Source organism: Octopus bimaculoides, chromosome 12 (genome assembly GCF_046866305.1).
Source record: "Octopus bimaculoides isolate indiv1 chromosome 12, ASM4686630v1, whole genome shotgun sequence".
Classification (NCBI taxonomy): Eukaryota; Metazoa; Mollusca; class Cephalopoda; order Octopoda; family Octopodidae; genus Octopus; species Octopus bimaculoides.
Window position 1 is genome coordinate 61,527,896 of NC_142939.1, and position 15,000 is coordinate 61,542,895.

Genomic DNA, 15,000 nt, shown 5'->3' on the forward strand with positions numbered 1-15,000 from the left:
ATATACTTTTAGATAGAGCTATTGACAGGCGGACACATGCGTGCGCGTGCATGTGTGTGTGCGTGCATGTGTGTGTGGATGTGTACGTATGCTTGTGTGCGCGTGTGTGTGCATGCGTGTGTGTATTTATATGTATATATCCATTTCTATAAAACATTTTTCTATTTGCTATAGATATACGTTCCAATAAACTTTATAGTACTGTATCATGGCAACATTGCAATTTGATATTTGCTTAATTCACCGATGTTTTAACACTACATATTCTGTAGTTGCTTCTCTATCAACGTATATAAAATACAACAACACTAGACTAGTTTATATCAGTATTTATGAAATATGATTATCGTCTCTCGATATCGCCAATGCATAACTTTGCCTAATTTCAGTTAGTCTCTACGTTAATTGTCGATGTTTGTACGTCGACTTTTATCGTATAAACGATTAATGTTTTTATAGCGCTTCATAGAAATGAAAGAATCCGTTAATTAACATTTATAGCAGCTAATGTTCTCCGATATTAAACATTTGTATGAAATACCCGTTTTGCTCAATTCGCAATGAAAATAGGTTACCCAAACTTCGGCTGCATGTCAGTAAAGGGAAATAATGAAACAGCAATATATTTTAACCAATAATACGGTTTCTTCGAACGATTTTTATGTGTTCTTCATAGGAGTAAAAACAAATTACTCTTTGAATGACTGTTTTGCTGGAGAATGAAATTGAGAAATGTTCAAAATGTCTTCAGTAGGAATGCAGCTCACAATGGAATACTAGCCGAGAGTTTTATAGAGTTTTAATATCTTCATTTTGGGGAGATGTTATCTAAGCCGGCAGACCAAGAGATTTCTACAGTTTCAATTTCGTTGCTGTTGTGAGGATATATATATATATATATATATATATATATATATATATATATATATATATATATATATATATATATATATATATATATATATATATATATAAGTATGTTTCATGCATATAAACATGTTCGTTGGTATATTTAAACGCCCAGTGCTTGATTTCCTAAGGCAGACTTTAATTCGAGCTATAAACGCGTAACTCAGGACAGAGTAACCAGAAGAAGATATATCAGTTGAGGAATCTCCTTTAATAGTCGAAAGTATCACAAACCCAATGTCAGCATATGGCAAACGATCCCATAAGCTGCCGCCAAACAATGTACAAAGGAAAGACTATCTCAAACAAACAGAAAATAACTGGTCCGCGCTGCCCAACTCTAGTATTAACCGTTCACCATATATAGATACGTGCGTGTTTTTGTGTGTGTGTGTGTGTGTGTGTGTGTGTGTTACTCAAATATACAAAGACATGCAAATTCAGAACCAAATAACAAATACACATGCTCTTCATTCTCGGATGACACCATGAAGAAACTCATCACCGGCAACGACTAGCCACCTAAGAAGATGCGTCAGGTCGAAAAGAAAGTATTTGTTTCTGCTTTTTTTTATATTACTAAAAGCCCACATAGTGTTTACGGTGTGCTGTCATTACAACATTTGAGTTTGATACTAATTTAATAGAGCGATATAGAAGCTTTATTGCATATTCCGCAGTTGTTTTACTCCTATCTTATATGAAATACAAATAAGAATAACCAACGTCCTTATTCATCAAATATATCTTCTCCTGAGAGCATTAAAGAATAACTTTGACGCATTTTCGTTACAGTGTATAACCACTGTATATGATATTTGGTGGCGTTTGTGCGTCGATTTTCATGCTATAACCTAAACGTTATCGTTTTTTATTACGCTCCACAGACTAAAAGCAATCAACTAATCGAATTTGTAGCAGCTAATTTTCCCCGATATTAATAATTTACACGTAATACCCTTCTTGCGGTAATTCGCAATGATAAATGTGTAACCCTAGCATGTACTGCCGCGATGAAAGCCAACAGAAGGTAATAATGAAATAGGAAATTAGTTTGACTAATAATATAATTTTCTTCGGGCGTTTTTTATGTATTTTTCACGGCAAGCAAAATCACTATTTCAGCAACTAATTGTTTTGGTTGAAAGTCAAAACAGCTGAATGGATTCTGAACCAAGACTTCAAAGTTAAATGGGAAAACGTTCATTTTATAAAAAAAAAAAAAGTCTAATCTTAAGTAAATATAAATGGAATGGAACGAAATCTGTCCGTGCATAAATGTAATATATATTGGTATGTATTTGTATGTGAGGGAAAGAGTAATAGTTTCTATGTACATACGTATATAATATATATATGTGTGTGTGTATCAGTGTGTGCATACACATGCGCTTGCATGCACATAATGCACATATATATACATATGGATATCTTCTTTGTGTGTGTGAGAGTGTGTATGTATGTATATATATATGCATATACATATAAATATATATATATGTATATATATATATATATATATATATATATATATATTGTTGTACTTGGGGATGGTCATATTGCCAGTTTAGCCAATAAAAACACACGCACTGTATATTTGGTGTTAATTTTTTTTTTTTTTCCGCTTTATATTACGTTAATCTTAATCTTAATCTTATTTCGGCCAGAGTTCTTTCGTCACACTTCTGTGACCTCATCAGTGGTCCTTTGTTTCCTTCTTTCTTATGTGTGTCTCACCTTGCTAACTATCAGCCATTTTGTATTTTGTATTCCTATTGTATGTGTCTACGCATGCGTGTCCTTCAATGTGTCTGTGTCTTTTGTAAGTGCATGTGTGTATGGGGAGTGTCTGTATCACCTATATTCTCTGTTAATACGTGTTCATTTGTATTAGTTTTTATTTATTTATATGTTCATGTGTGTGTGTGTGTGTTTTTTTTATTTATTTTTTTTATTTTTAATGTGTTTAATTAAATTTTGTTAACGTATGTAGTATTTAATTCCATTTGTTTATCTATGTATTGTATTATACTTTGTTCCTATTATTGGTTTATGGGTAACATGTTGTCACATGCTGTGGTTTGTTAGTGGCGTATGTTAGTGTTCCATTCTAGTTTCCTATTCAGGCTAGGTTTCCCTTCTATTATGTGTGTAGCTTCAGTAATTTGTCTAAGTGCTGCATCACTGCTATGTGTAGATAAGATTTTAATTTCTATGTTGTTGATTGAGCCTCTATGTTCTTGCTCAGCGTGCTGGTACAGGACTGATGAGTTCTTCCCTTCCTTAAGTTCCCTCCAATGTTCGTTTGCCCGCTCCCCTATACTCCTTGCTGTTTCGCCTACATATGTCGTTGTCTGATTTCTGCATCGTCCCTCTGTACATCTTATACTATAGACCACATTTCTGGTTTTGCAGTTCGTTTGTGGGCTAAATCTACATACGATACAGTTCCTATCAGTGCAGGGGGTTCTACTGAAAGGGTATGTTCTACTGATAAGGGATTTGATAGGGTTGCCTGGCCTTTCAACAACCTTAATTCTTAGCTTAAGTTTGTCTAGGGCCCTTCTAAAGCGGTACGCCAGTTCGCCTCTAGGGGTGGTGTCGACGAACATGACGCTTTGGTACTTGTGGCTATTGTACCATGAGCTTGCCTTCCCTATTTTCTTCTTAGTTCTTTCTATGGTGTTCCATGATTTGCTCCTATAGAGTGGGCAAATCCCATTCCTATCGTTGCGTTTGATTGTTTCAAACTTCTTCATAGCTCCTTTGTAAACCCTGATCCTTTCTTTATGGCTGTAACCCGAGAACTGCATGCGGTGGACGAAATGTTGTATATGTCTCTTTAATTCTGTAGGGTCGCACATGCAGGAGACATTTCGCATTACTCTGACGAGGTCTGCCATCAATATGTTGAATTTGGCATTGTCCGCAATAGCCGAGTTCCGGTGGGTCAGGTACTTGGAGGCCATAGGTTTTGTATAGTGTGAATGGAGGATTCTGGTTTTATTGTTCTTAGTTTCTAGCCAGAGTTCAGTATCTAATACAGGTAATCTATGGTTAGGGTGTTTAGTAGGGTAGTCTATCGTAACTCTAATACTCTGGTGGATGGAGTTAGCTATTTGCTGGATGCTCTCCATAGTCTTAGTTTCTATTTCTATTTCAGGGGTACTCTCTTGTGGGGGTGTCTTTACCACTAAGTTGATATCATCGACATATCGAGAGTACACATTCACGAGTATGGAGTTCTGTGTCAGGCGTTCCTTAAGCCTTCTGTCCCACCATACCATGAAAAGATTGGCCACATCACCGGCGATACTAACCCCGATGGCTGCCCCCTCGTCCTGGGCGTATAATTTGTTGTTAAATTTAAAGGTGTGGCCTTTTAGGGTGACCTTTATACTAGCTCCTAGTGCATGTGCGATCATTTTCTTTACCTGGTGGATATTAGTGGGGGTCCGTATGGCTCTGGTCCATCCACTCCATCTCTCTATAGGGGTCTTCCTAGCCATAGAGATAATTGTGGGTGGTCTACCTCTTAGACGTCTACTAGGGCAGAAATCTCTAAGGTCGTATCTATCTAGATATGCATCGTCATATGTCAATCTAAGTAGGAGGCCCAGTTCTTCTGTGTTGACTTTTTGGAACTCTACTTCGCTCTCGTTGATCATTTCCACGCACTTTTCCACTGCAAAATCCACGTCGATAGATGGGTATAGTGATACCACATCCATGCTCCCCACTATACACCCTGTCAGGTTGCAAGTGTTGTTGCAGTCGTTGATCCTGCTGAGGAGATCTTCCGTGCTGTCACAGACATCAGGTGACATCTGGATTATGGGGCGTATGATCATTGAGAGGAAGTAGGAGATCCTGTAGTTACTAGCGACATTCGCTCCACAGACTGGTCTTGTTGGTGGTCCCACTACAGGATTAGTTGTTACTTTGTGGTCCTTACGGAGCCCATACAGCGTCGGGATATCATTGTTCCAGGCTTGGAAGTTGTTGGCTGTGCGCTTCTGGGGTCTAAGGACAATTGTCCACATCATCATGTGGGCATTGAGGACTTTTTCTCTTTCCTCATGCGCCTGTAAGGTTGTTACCTTCGTATTGGCGATGTGATGTGGCCAATCTTTTCATGGTATGGTGGGACAGAAGGCTTAAGGAACGCCTGACACAGAACTCCATACTCGTGAATGTGTACTCTCGATATGTCGATGATATCAACTTAGTGGTAAAGACACCCCCACAAGAGAGTACCCCTGAAATAGAAATAGAAACTAAGACTATGGAGAGCATCCAGCAAATAGCTAACTCCATCCACCAGAGTATTAGAGTTACGATAGACTACCCTACTAAACACCCTAACCATAGATTACCTGTATTAGATACTGAACTCTGGCTAGAAACTAAGAACAATAAAACCAGAATCCTCCATTCACACTATACAAAACCTATGGCCTCCAAGTACCTGACCCACCGGAACTCGGCTATTGCGGACAATGCCAAATTCAACATATTGATGGCAGACCTCGTCAGAGTAATGCGAAATGTCTCCTGCATGTGCGACCCTACAGAATTAAAGAGACATATACAACATTTCGTCCACCGCATGCAGTTCTCGGGTTACAGCCATAAAGAAAGGATCAGGGTTTACAAAGGAGCTATGAAGAAGTTTGAAACAATCAAACGCAACGATAGGAATGGGATTTGCCCACTCTATAGGAGCAAATCATGGAACACCATAGAAAGAACTAAGAAGAAAATAGGGAAGGCAAGCTCATGGTACAATAGCCACAAGTACCAAAGCGTCATGTTCGTCGACACCACCCCTAGAGGCGAACTGGCGTACCGCTTTAGAAGGGCCCTAGACAAACTTAAGCTAAGAATTAAGGTTGTTGAAAGGCCAGGCAACCCTATCAAATCCCTTATCAGTAGAACATACCCTTTCAGTAGAACCCCCTGCACTGATAGGAACTGTATCGTATGTAGATTTAGCCCACAAACGAACTGCAAAACCAGAAATGTGGTCTATAGTATAAGATGTACAGAGGGACGATGCAGAAATCAGACAACGACATATGTAGGCGAAACAGCAAGGAGTATAGGGGAGCGGGCAAACGAACATTGGAGGGAACTTAAGGAAGGGAAGAACTCATCAGTCCTGTACCAGCACGCTGAGCAAGAACATAGAGGCTCAATCAACAACATAGAAATTAAAATCTTATCTACACATAGCAGTGATGCAGCACTTAGACAAATTACTGAAGCTACACACATAATAGAAGGGAAACCTAGCCTGAATAGGAAACTAGAATGGAACACTAACATACGCCACTAACAAACCACAGCATGTGACAACATGTTACCCATAAACCAATAATAGGAACAAAGTATAATACAATACATAGATAAACAAATGGAATTAAATACTACATACGTTAACAAAATTTAATTAAACACATTAAAAATTAAAAAAATAAAAAAAAACACACACACACACACATGAACATATAAATAAATAAAAACTAATACAAATGAACACGTATTAACAGAGAATATAGATGATACAGACACTCCCCATACACACATGCACTTACAAAAAACACAGACACATTGAAGGACACGCATGCGTAGACACATACAATAGGAATACAAAATACAAAATGGCTGATAGTTAGCAAGGTGAGACACACATAAGAAAGAAGGAAACAAAGGACCACTGATGAGGTCACAGAAGTGTGACGAAAGAACTCTGGCCGAAATAAGATTAAGATTAAGATTAATGTAATATAAAGCTGAAAAAAAAAAAAAAAATTAACACCAAATATACAGTGCGTGTGTTTTTATTGGCTAAACTGGCAATATGACCATCCCCAAGTACAACAACATCTGTTTCAACACACGATTTCACATAAAAAATCTTGCAAAACAAATATGTATATATATATATATATATAGATATAGATATATTTATACATATATATATATAGATATATTTATACATATATATATATAAATATTTATTTATATATATATATATATATATATTTATACAAATATAGATATACATTATACATATATACTTATAGATATAGATATATATATTTATACATATATCCACATACATATATGTGTGTATGTATATATATATATATATATATTTATATATATATATATATATATATATATATATATATATATATATATATATATACATATTGGTTGATATAAAGCATAACATTAAGTATAAAACCAAACTATTCCAGTTGTGAATTCCGAAAGAAACACCTGAAAATTCTCAACATCAAAGTCCTCGGCAAATTCGATTTTGATGTTGTAAGTACGAAAATGGGACTATAAATCTCTAAAATATTCGTCTCACCGATCATTTATGCATTTCCGTGCAGAATTTATGAGTGGGCACAATAGATCTGAATATACCTAGAGCAATAATATGAACTACATAATGTAAATTGAATAGAAATGAAAATCAAACAACAAATATTTAAATAATAGACAAAATTGTGTTTCTGAGAGATAAAACCATATAAAGATACGTAACCCATGGTTTGTTTTATATCAGCTACGCATCTCTGAAAATCGTTACATTCATGCTGTTGTTTTTGTATTCTGATGATGAATGGAAATCTATGGACAGCATCTCTATATTTTTGCTCCACAGAAACATGTTTATGTGACATGGAAGAACGCTGCTTCTTTATATATATATTACTTGATTGAATTACAGTTCCTCCGTTTACGTTGTACTGTTTGCATTATTACTCTAGATTTCTTTATGTGTATTGAGACCTCTTGTAGATTTTCAAAGGAAATACGTCGTTGATGTTGATATGTGTAGCAAACATGTGTACGCTATCTATTTTTGTGTGTATGTGTGTATGAGTCTTTGTACGTGTGTGAGCGCATGTTTGTAGGCATATGTTATATGGACGAAGACTCTATCTCTCTTCCTATGTATATGTATGTCTATATATGTGTGTGCGTGTGTGTGTGTGTATACAGATGTATGCATGTATTATATAGACATATGTATATAGCTGTTAGACATATAAACTTGGGTAAAGGAGAGCATTAAGAGAAAACGTCTTCTATTACCAATGCTTCTACAGAAATATACTGATAACGATTCTCAATTTACTTGCCGTTGTTGTTTTGTTATTGCTGTTTAGTCCAAGCTTAGCTCAGATCGAAAAGACATATGATCAAATGCGTTTCGAATGTATCCATCTCCCTAATTTTCTTCCGTGACCTATTCGCATAAATTCTGAATGCAGTAAGGAGCGTTACGGAGGCGAAGCTACACTTTCCTGTACATCATACTACTACATGTTACTCCTGCGTTGTATCGAACGATTTTGTGTTGGTTCTTTCGTCAAAAGAAGTGATATTGCATAACCCCCAACCCCGCTGTCTCTAGTATTATGAAGCAAGAGATAATTTTGTTTTTGTTTGTAGCCGAGCAAATGAACGGACAGAGATTCCCTCTTTGGATGAAGGGATGGAGTAATAGACCCCTTGTTTCTCAGATGCTCGCTTGGGTTTAACATAACATGCAAGTCATCGTTTAGAATCTCACTGTTCACTGTACAAATCATCTATTATCGTTAGACATGAGTCAGCGTACAAACTGTTCGCTGAAACTATAAAATAATCAACATCATTGGTTTTTGTTAGATTCATCGGCCAGGGTTCTTCGCGCTGAAGAAACGCCAGTGTCGCACACTTATGAAGGGAGCTGTTGTGAACATATAGTCGTTGTAAAAGATAAGCTCTTTTGTGCCGAACACAACAACGATTAGTATATTTGCGTTCGAATCTACTGGAACGTATTAAGAATAAACAAACCAGCCATCGTCATCATTAGCTACAACGCTATCTTTCTTTCAGAATGAATTTACATTGTACATAGATTATCAAAACTACTCAAATTAATGTGTAGGCTTAAGCAAACTGAAGATAGATCTAACATTTAATTTATATCACAATTAATTTCATGTTTATTAGCAATAGCTAATTATTATAAATGAATTGGCTATGAAAGTAACTTCATTAACGAGGAGGTTATTTCTTGCTTGAATAGAAACTGTTACCCGAGTGACACTTTCTGTACCGAATAACATATGAATAAAAGAAAATCTCTAAATATTTTCAAACACTATTGATTGCTGAAATGTTTCTTTACTAGCGCTATTCATTGAGCATTTGGCATCATCTCTTCATGCTTAATGTACTAAAGAATCATTTGAACATCGATCTGAAGAAATTTGTTGGTATGCATTATACAATTCCCGCTAGCATCTCCACTGGCACTACCACTAATATTAATTGAATCTAGTTTAATAGTTTCAACTTAATTACAAACGAGAAGTTTAAATTATCTAATTATTAATTGTTGTTTCTTTAATAATGCAGTTTCTCTAAATTCTCACATGACAGAAAATTGAATTGTTTGATCATGAAACACTACTATTGACGCAACACACTACCTCTAGCGAATAAGATCTGCACTAACAAACCCCTAATAAAATAAGAATTAGACAACCCCAAAGGGGTTGCTTGGCCAACAAAGAAATGACGTAGAGGAAGATGGTAGGAAAAATTAGATTTGCTGGTGAACAAGAGGGATTGGAAAAGGAGTCTGTATGCACTAATGGCCTCTCTACGGTATGTATTTTTAATTGATTGACGTTTAATAATATGATACATATTATTAAACTAACCCGAGCAATACGTCTGAGACAACCCATATTATTAACGTGCAAATTCTTCTCAACAGCGTTGCTTCAAACACTGCAATGAAAGGCGCCTCTACGGAGTTTTTCGACCTGCTAGAAATAGAAGCAACATAACACAACACCCTCTTATTTCACCCTACCGATTTAAGAAAGAAGACATTCAATATTGTAATTCTTGATAGATAGTGATATGCGACAAGGACGACAAGATAACGACTGGACCAACTTTGGTAATACATGCGGTTCGTTGATGCTGGCATGGAGCTAGAGTGCAGCAACAAAAACAGAACTGGAATATGCTAAAAAGACTAGTACAGAGAGATAACAGGGTAACGCCGTTATTAGAATGTTGAGAGGAGGTGTCAGAGAAAAACAGGGATACTATGCAAAGAGAAGTTAAGCTAAGTTAGAAGGAATGAAGGTCAGGAGGAAAGAACAGGAGGAAGTGACAGTTCAGAAATTACCGACATTCCCTCTCACTAACGTTACTAACGGTGTCAATTTGTTGTCTCTCTGTACTGGACCACAACTATGTTGCCTGAGATACATTAAAATCTTATTCTAGGGAAATATTAACTTTTAGATGTGATCGCCGAGAAAACGATGGCAGAATCTGTTGAGCATTTAGTATTAGTTAATTAGTTATGTTAGTTAAAGATCTTGTTTTATATTCAACCGGAGTTGATTCTTCACAGCAGCAATCTGATACATACATGCATACATACATACATACATACACACGCATACATACATATATGTGTATATATATATATATATATATATATATATATATATATATATATATATATATATATATATATATATATACACACATAGATAGATGGATAGATATATTACATCATACCTTGATACTGTGTGGACTAAGATCCCTGTTGACAGGCCACTGGTATTTATAGAGTGTTAAACATTTTCAGTATGCAAATTAGAAACCCCTTCATAGAGTAACTGCTGCATTTATTGAGTATATAAACAGTTTGACTGCTTGTTTCTCCGGAGACTGTCAGAATGATGAGGACGCTTCTGATGACATCCCTACTGACGGTGTCAGTTTGTTGTCACTATATACTGCATCAGGACTATGTTTCTTGAGATACACTAAAATCTTAAGGTTGTTCGTAATTTTTCTTCAGTCTGAAGAAACTGGCCAAACTTTGCCCTGTTTATAAATACACCATATGAGAATGTTCCATTATGTATGTCTAAAGGTCATTTAAAATTCAGATTTCATTTTCTTTTATTTCTTACCTCATTATTTATAATTATGGAATGGATCTCCATCGGTTTCGATTATGAGAATGCAGTTATTCGATCGTTACCTGCTTTATTCAATTTACCTGCTCATTGAAATTGAATGACTGAAAGTTCCACAGCCACCTGTGTACTTGGGGCAGAAAAATCTGTTAGAATGAAGAATCGTTTACTTATAGAAGTAATTTGTCCATTAAACTTCCACACAGTTTCCATCATCGTCATTTAAGGACAATGCTCAGGAAGACCCGAAACTTTGGCAGGAGGCACCTGACCAAAATCATGTGCAGAGAGATCGAACTCGAATTTACTTGACTGCAAAGCGAGCTCCTTAACCATTCGGTTATTTATAATTATATATTCACATCCATTGCTTTGTCGTGTAGAAGCTCACCTTGCCACCGTGTAGTCTCAGTTTCAGTCCTACAATAAGGCACCTTTGGCAAGTTTCCTCTGCCATAAATTCAGGCCTTCTGGGTGAATTCAGTAGTCAGAAAATATGCGGAAATCCGTCGCATATAAATGCGTGTATGTCTTTGCGTCTGTATTGGATCCCCTCCCCTTCACTTGACAACCGGTGCTGGTTTGCTTACGACTCCGTAATTTAATGGTTCGGTAAATGATGCCGTTAGAATAAGTACCAAATTTTAAAGAAATATGTTCTGGGGTCGATTTTTTTGACTGAATCATTTAAGGTGGTATTTGCAAGGCCGCAATCCAATGACTGAAATAAGTAAGTGGCAAATATTAAAAGATAATAGATGTAATTCATTTAGTCAAGGACTTCACAAAATATTATTTCATACGATCTTATTACATTCTACTTCGTAGCATGTTTCCTAAAGGACCTGCCATTGCAACTATAGAAGCCAAGATGGGAAACTACAAAGTCATTTCGAATAATTTAACTTGAGATACAATTTCTTTTGAAAATAAGTGAGAGCAGTCATGACTGAAATATGTTTGATCATAACCCTGCTGAATCACTACGAAAGTACAACAGCAATAACACAATAGTAATGATGTAATAATGTTAAGACTTATGTTGTCAGGGTTACAACTAGCATAACCTTCGCAATTCCGATAGAATGTCACTGTTATAAGACATAGCGCAGTCAGACTTACAATGAACATAAACTTGGCAGCTAATGTATAATGTCAGTTTGAGGACTTGTTTTATGTCGCAATCATATTCACAATAAAACAGTAAAAGCACTAATCTTAACGGTTGTGATACGAGGTCACAGTTTTCAGACGCATCGTATGTAAGAGACAAAGTTAGAATAAACAGTAAAAACCAGTTTATTTCGTGATTTTGGTACAAGGTCACAGTTCTCATAACTTATATTGCGGTCGCATCTAACGTACACAATAAGAACACTAACTTTGGTGCCTACGATTAAAAGGTAAAAAGTCGTAGGTTTAAGACTCGTCCTAAGAAGTAGACAAAGTTGCACTAAATAGTATAAGGAATTACATTTCATGGCTTCGGTACAAGGTCACAGTTTTTGACTTTTCTCATGTTACGTTAAATCTTACATTAAGCAGTAAGAAAATTACAGTAGCTACAATGCAAGGTTAAAGCTTTAAAGACTCAAATTATGCCACAGACAGATTTACAATAAACAGTAATAAGATTAATGCGTTAGCGCAAACGTAATAAATTTATATCGGACATTATTCATCAGACGTCATGCAACATAACAGAATACAGCAGCAACAAGAAGCAGCAACGAGATACACATAAATGGCACGAAGAAAGATTAAAGAAACTAAAAGGATTAAAAGAATAAAAAAAATGACAAAGCAAGAAATTATAAAAAGATGAAAAAGAAAACAAACGTCTCCAACAATTTCACGAAAAAGCAGACGATAATATTCTGACGTATTCATTCCATTTTCCCAGCATGACATTAGTTACGTTGTATTCTCTGCGGCATCACTACAAAATGATTAGTTGAAAAGTTTGGAATCATGCAAATACTTCTGTGTAGAGTGCTATTGTATTTCCCCTTTTGTGATTCCGTGCGGGGTGGTTATACAGCCGGTACAGGTGAATGCGTGTGTGTGTGTGTCTGTCTGTCTGAATCTGTGCGAGAGAGAGAGTGTGAACTAGACGATGTGTATATGTGCAGTTATATATAAGACGGTGCCGAGGCATAGCCGCAGTCCAATGAACAAAGCGAGTAAGAGCGGTAAAGAGTGTATGTGGCTGCGACTGGATTTGTGTATCGGTTTATACATAAATTTAAATGTGTTTTGAATACGTATATATATATATATATATATATATATATATATATATATATATATATATATATATATATATACATGTTTATAAGTATGTATGTATGTGTGTGTATATATATGTACATATATATATATATATATATATATATATATATATATATATATATATATAATAATACAAAGAATATATATACATGTATACACACATATATGTACATACTTACATCTACATGTGTATATACATGCATATCAGGGTACAGGACGTTAGAACAATAAACTACAGACAACGGAACGAACACATAGGAAAACGGAAAGCCCCTTGGAATATCCATTCATCAGCTGTCTCTATTCTATCTAGACGTTTCGAAGACCAGACAGGACGTACTCTAGAATAGTCTCTTCCTGAGTAGTGGATCAACCAACTACACAGAGGATTCCAAGGTGGCAAACACAAACCAAGACAGGAAAAAATGGACAGTGAAAACAACATTCAAAAGCCGTACGGCCAAACGCAAATCTGAGGTAGAACGCTAGTAGTTCGTCTTGCCTTCACAGCGGCTGGAGTGAAAAGAAAGCTGACCACAGGTCACACGAGAGCAGAGAGGATGGTGGAGGGAGGAAATGGAACAAGGAGGAAGGGACAGAAGCAGTGAAGTAGAGGCCAGGACAGAAGGGTAGATAGGAAGATAGAGGAAGACAGATAGATAAATAGATAGAGAGGATGGTGGAGGGAGGAAGTGGAACAAGGAGGAAGGGGCAGAAGGGTATAGCAGTGAAGTAGAGGCCAGGACAGAGGTATAGATAGAAGGATGGAGGAAGACAGATAGATAAATAGATAGATAGATAGATAGACAGATAGATAGATAGATAGATAGAAAGATAGTCACGTCAGAATAATAGTAGACTTACTTGTAAAATAGGACGTGTGCGTTCAATAATGTAATAATACAAAGAATATATATACATGTATACACACATATATGTACATACTTACATCTACATGTGTATATACATGCATATCAGGGTACAGGACGTTAGAACAATAAACTACAGACAACGGAACGAACACATAGGAAAACGGAAAGCCCCTTGGAATATCCATTCATCAGCTGTCTCTATTCTATCTAGACGTTTCGAAGACCAGACAGGAATATATATATATACATATATATATATATATATATATATATATATATATATATATATATATATATATATATATATATGTGACATATATATATATATATATATATATATATATATAATACACACGCACACACGTACAAACAAACACATATGTATATATTGACTGTGTCTGGATATATTTAAGTATGATTGTAATTATGTATGTATGCATGTATGTATGTATGTATGTATGTATGTATGTGTACACGTGCAGTTCTATGTACGTTTGAGTGGTCTTCAAAGAATACTGAATACTGAAGTAAAGTATGATTGTTTACTGATGCGCTGAGATTGTTCAATTACTCCTACTCACAGACTGAATCTTCACCACTAAAACATACATACATACATACATACATACATACGTACATACATACATGGAAACGCACAAAAACACACTCATACACACACATCTATACTTACATATGTCTATCTATCGGTCCATGTTCCTATGCATACATGTATGTATTTATTTATTTATACACATATATACGTAGAGAGCTAGAGAGACACACAAAAATGGGGTGAGAGGATATATATATATATATATATATATATATATATATATATATATATATATATATACCTATACTGAATTACGCATATATTTTTATATACATTTATATTTTGT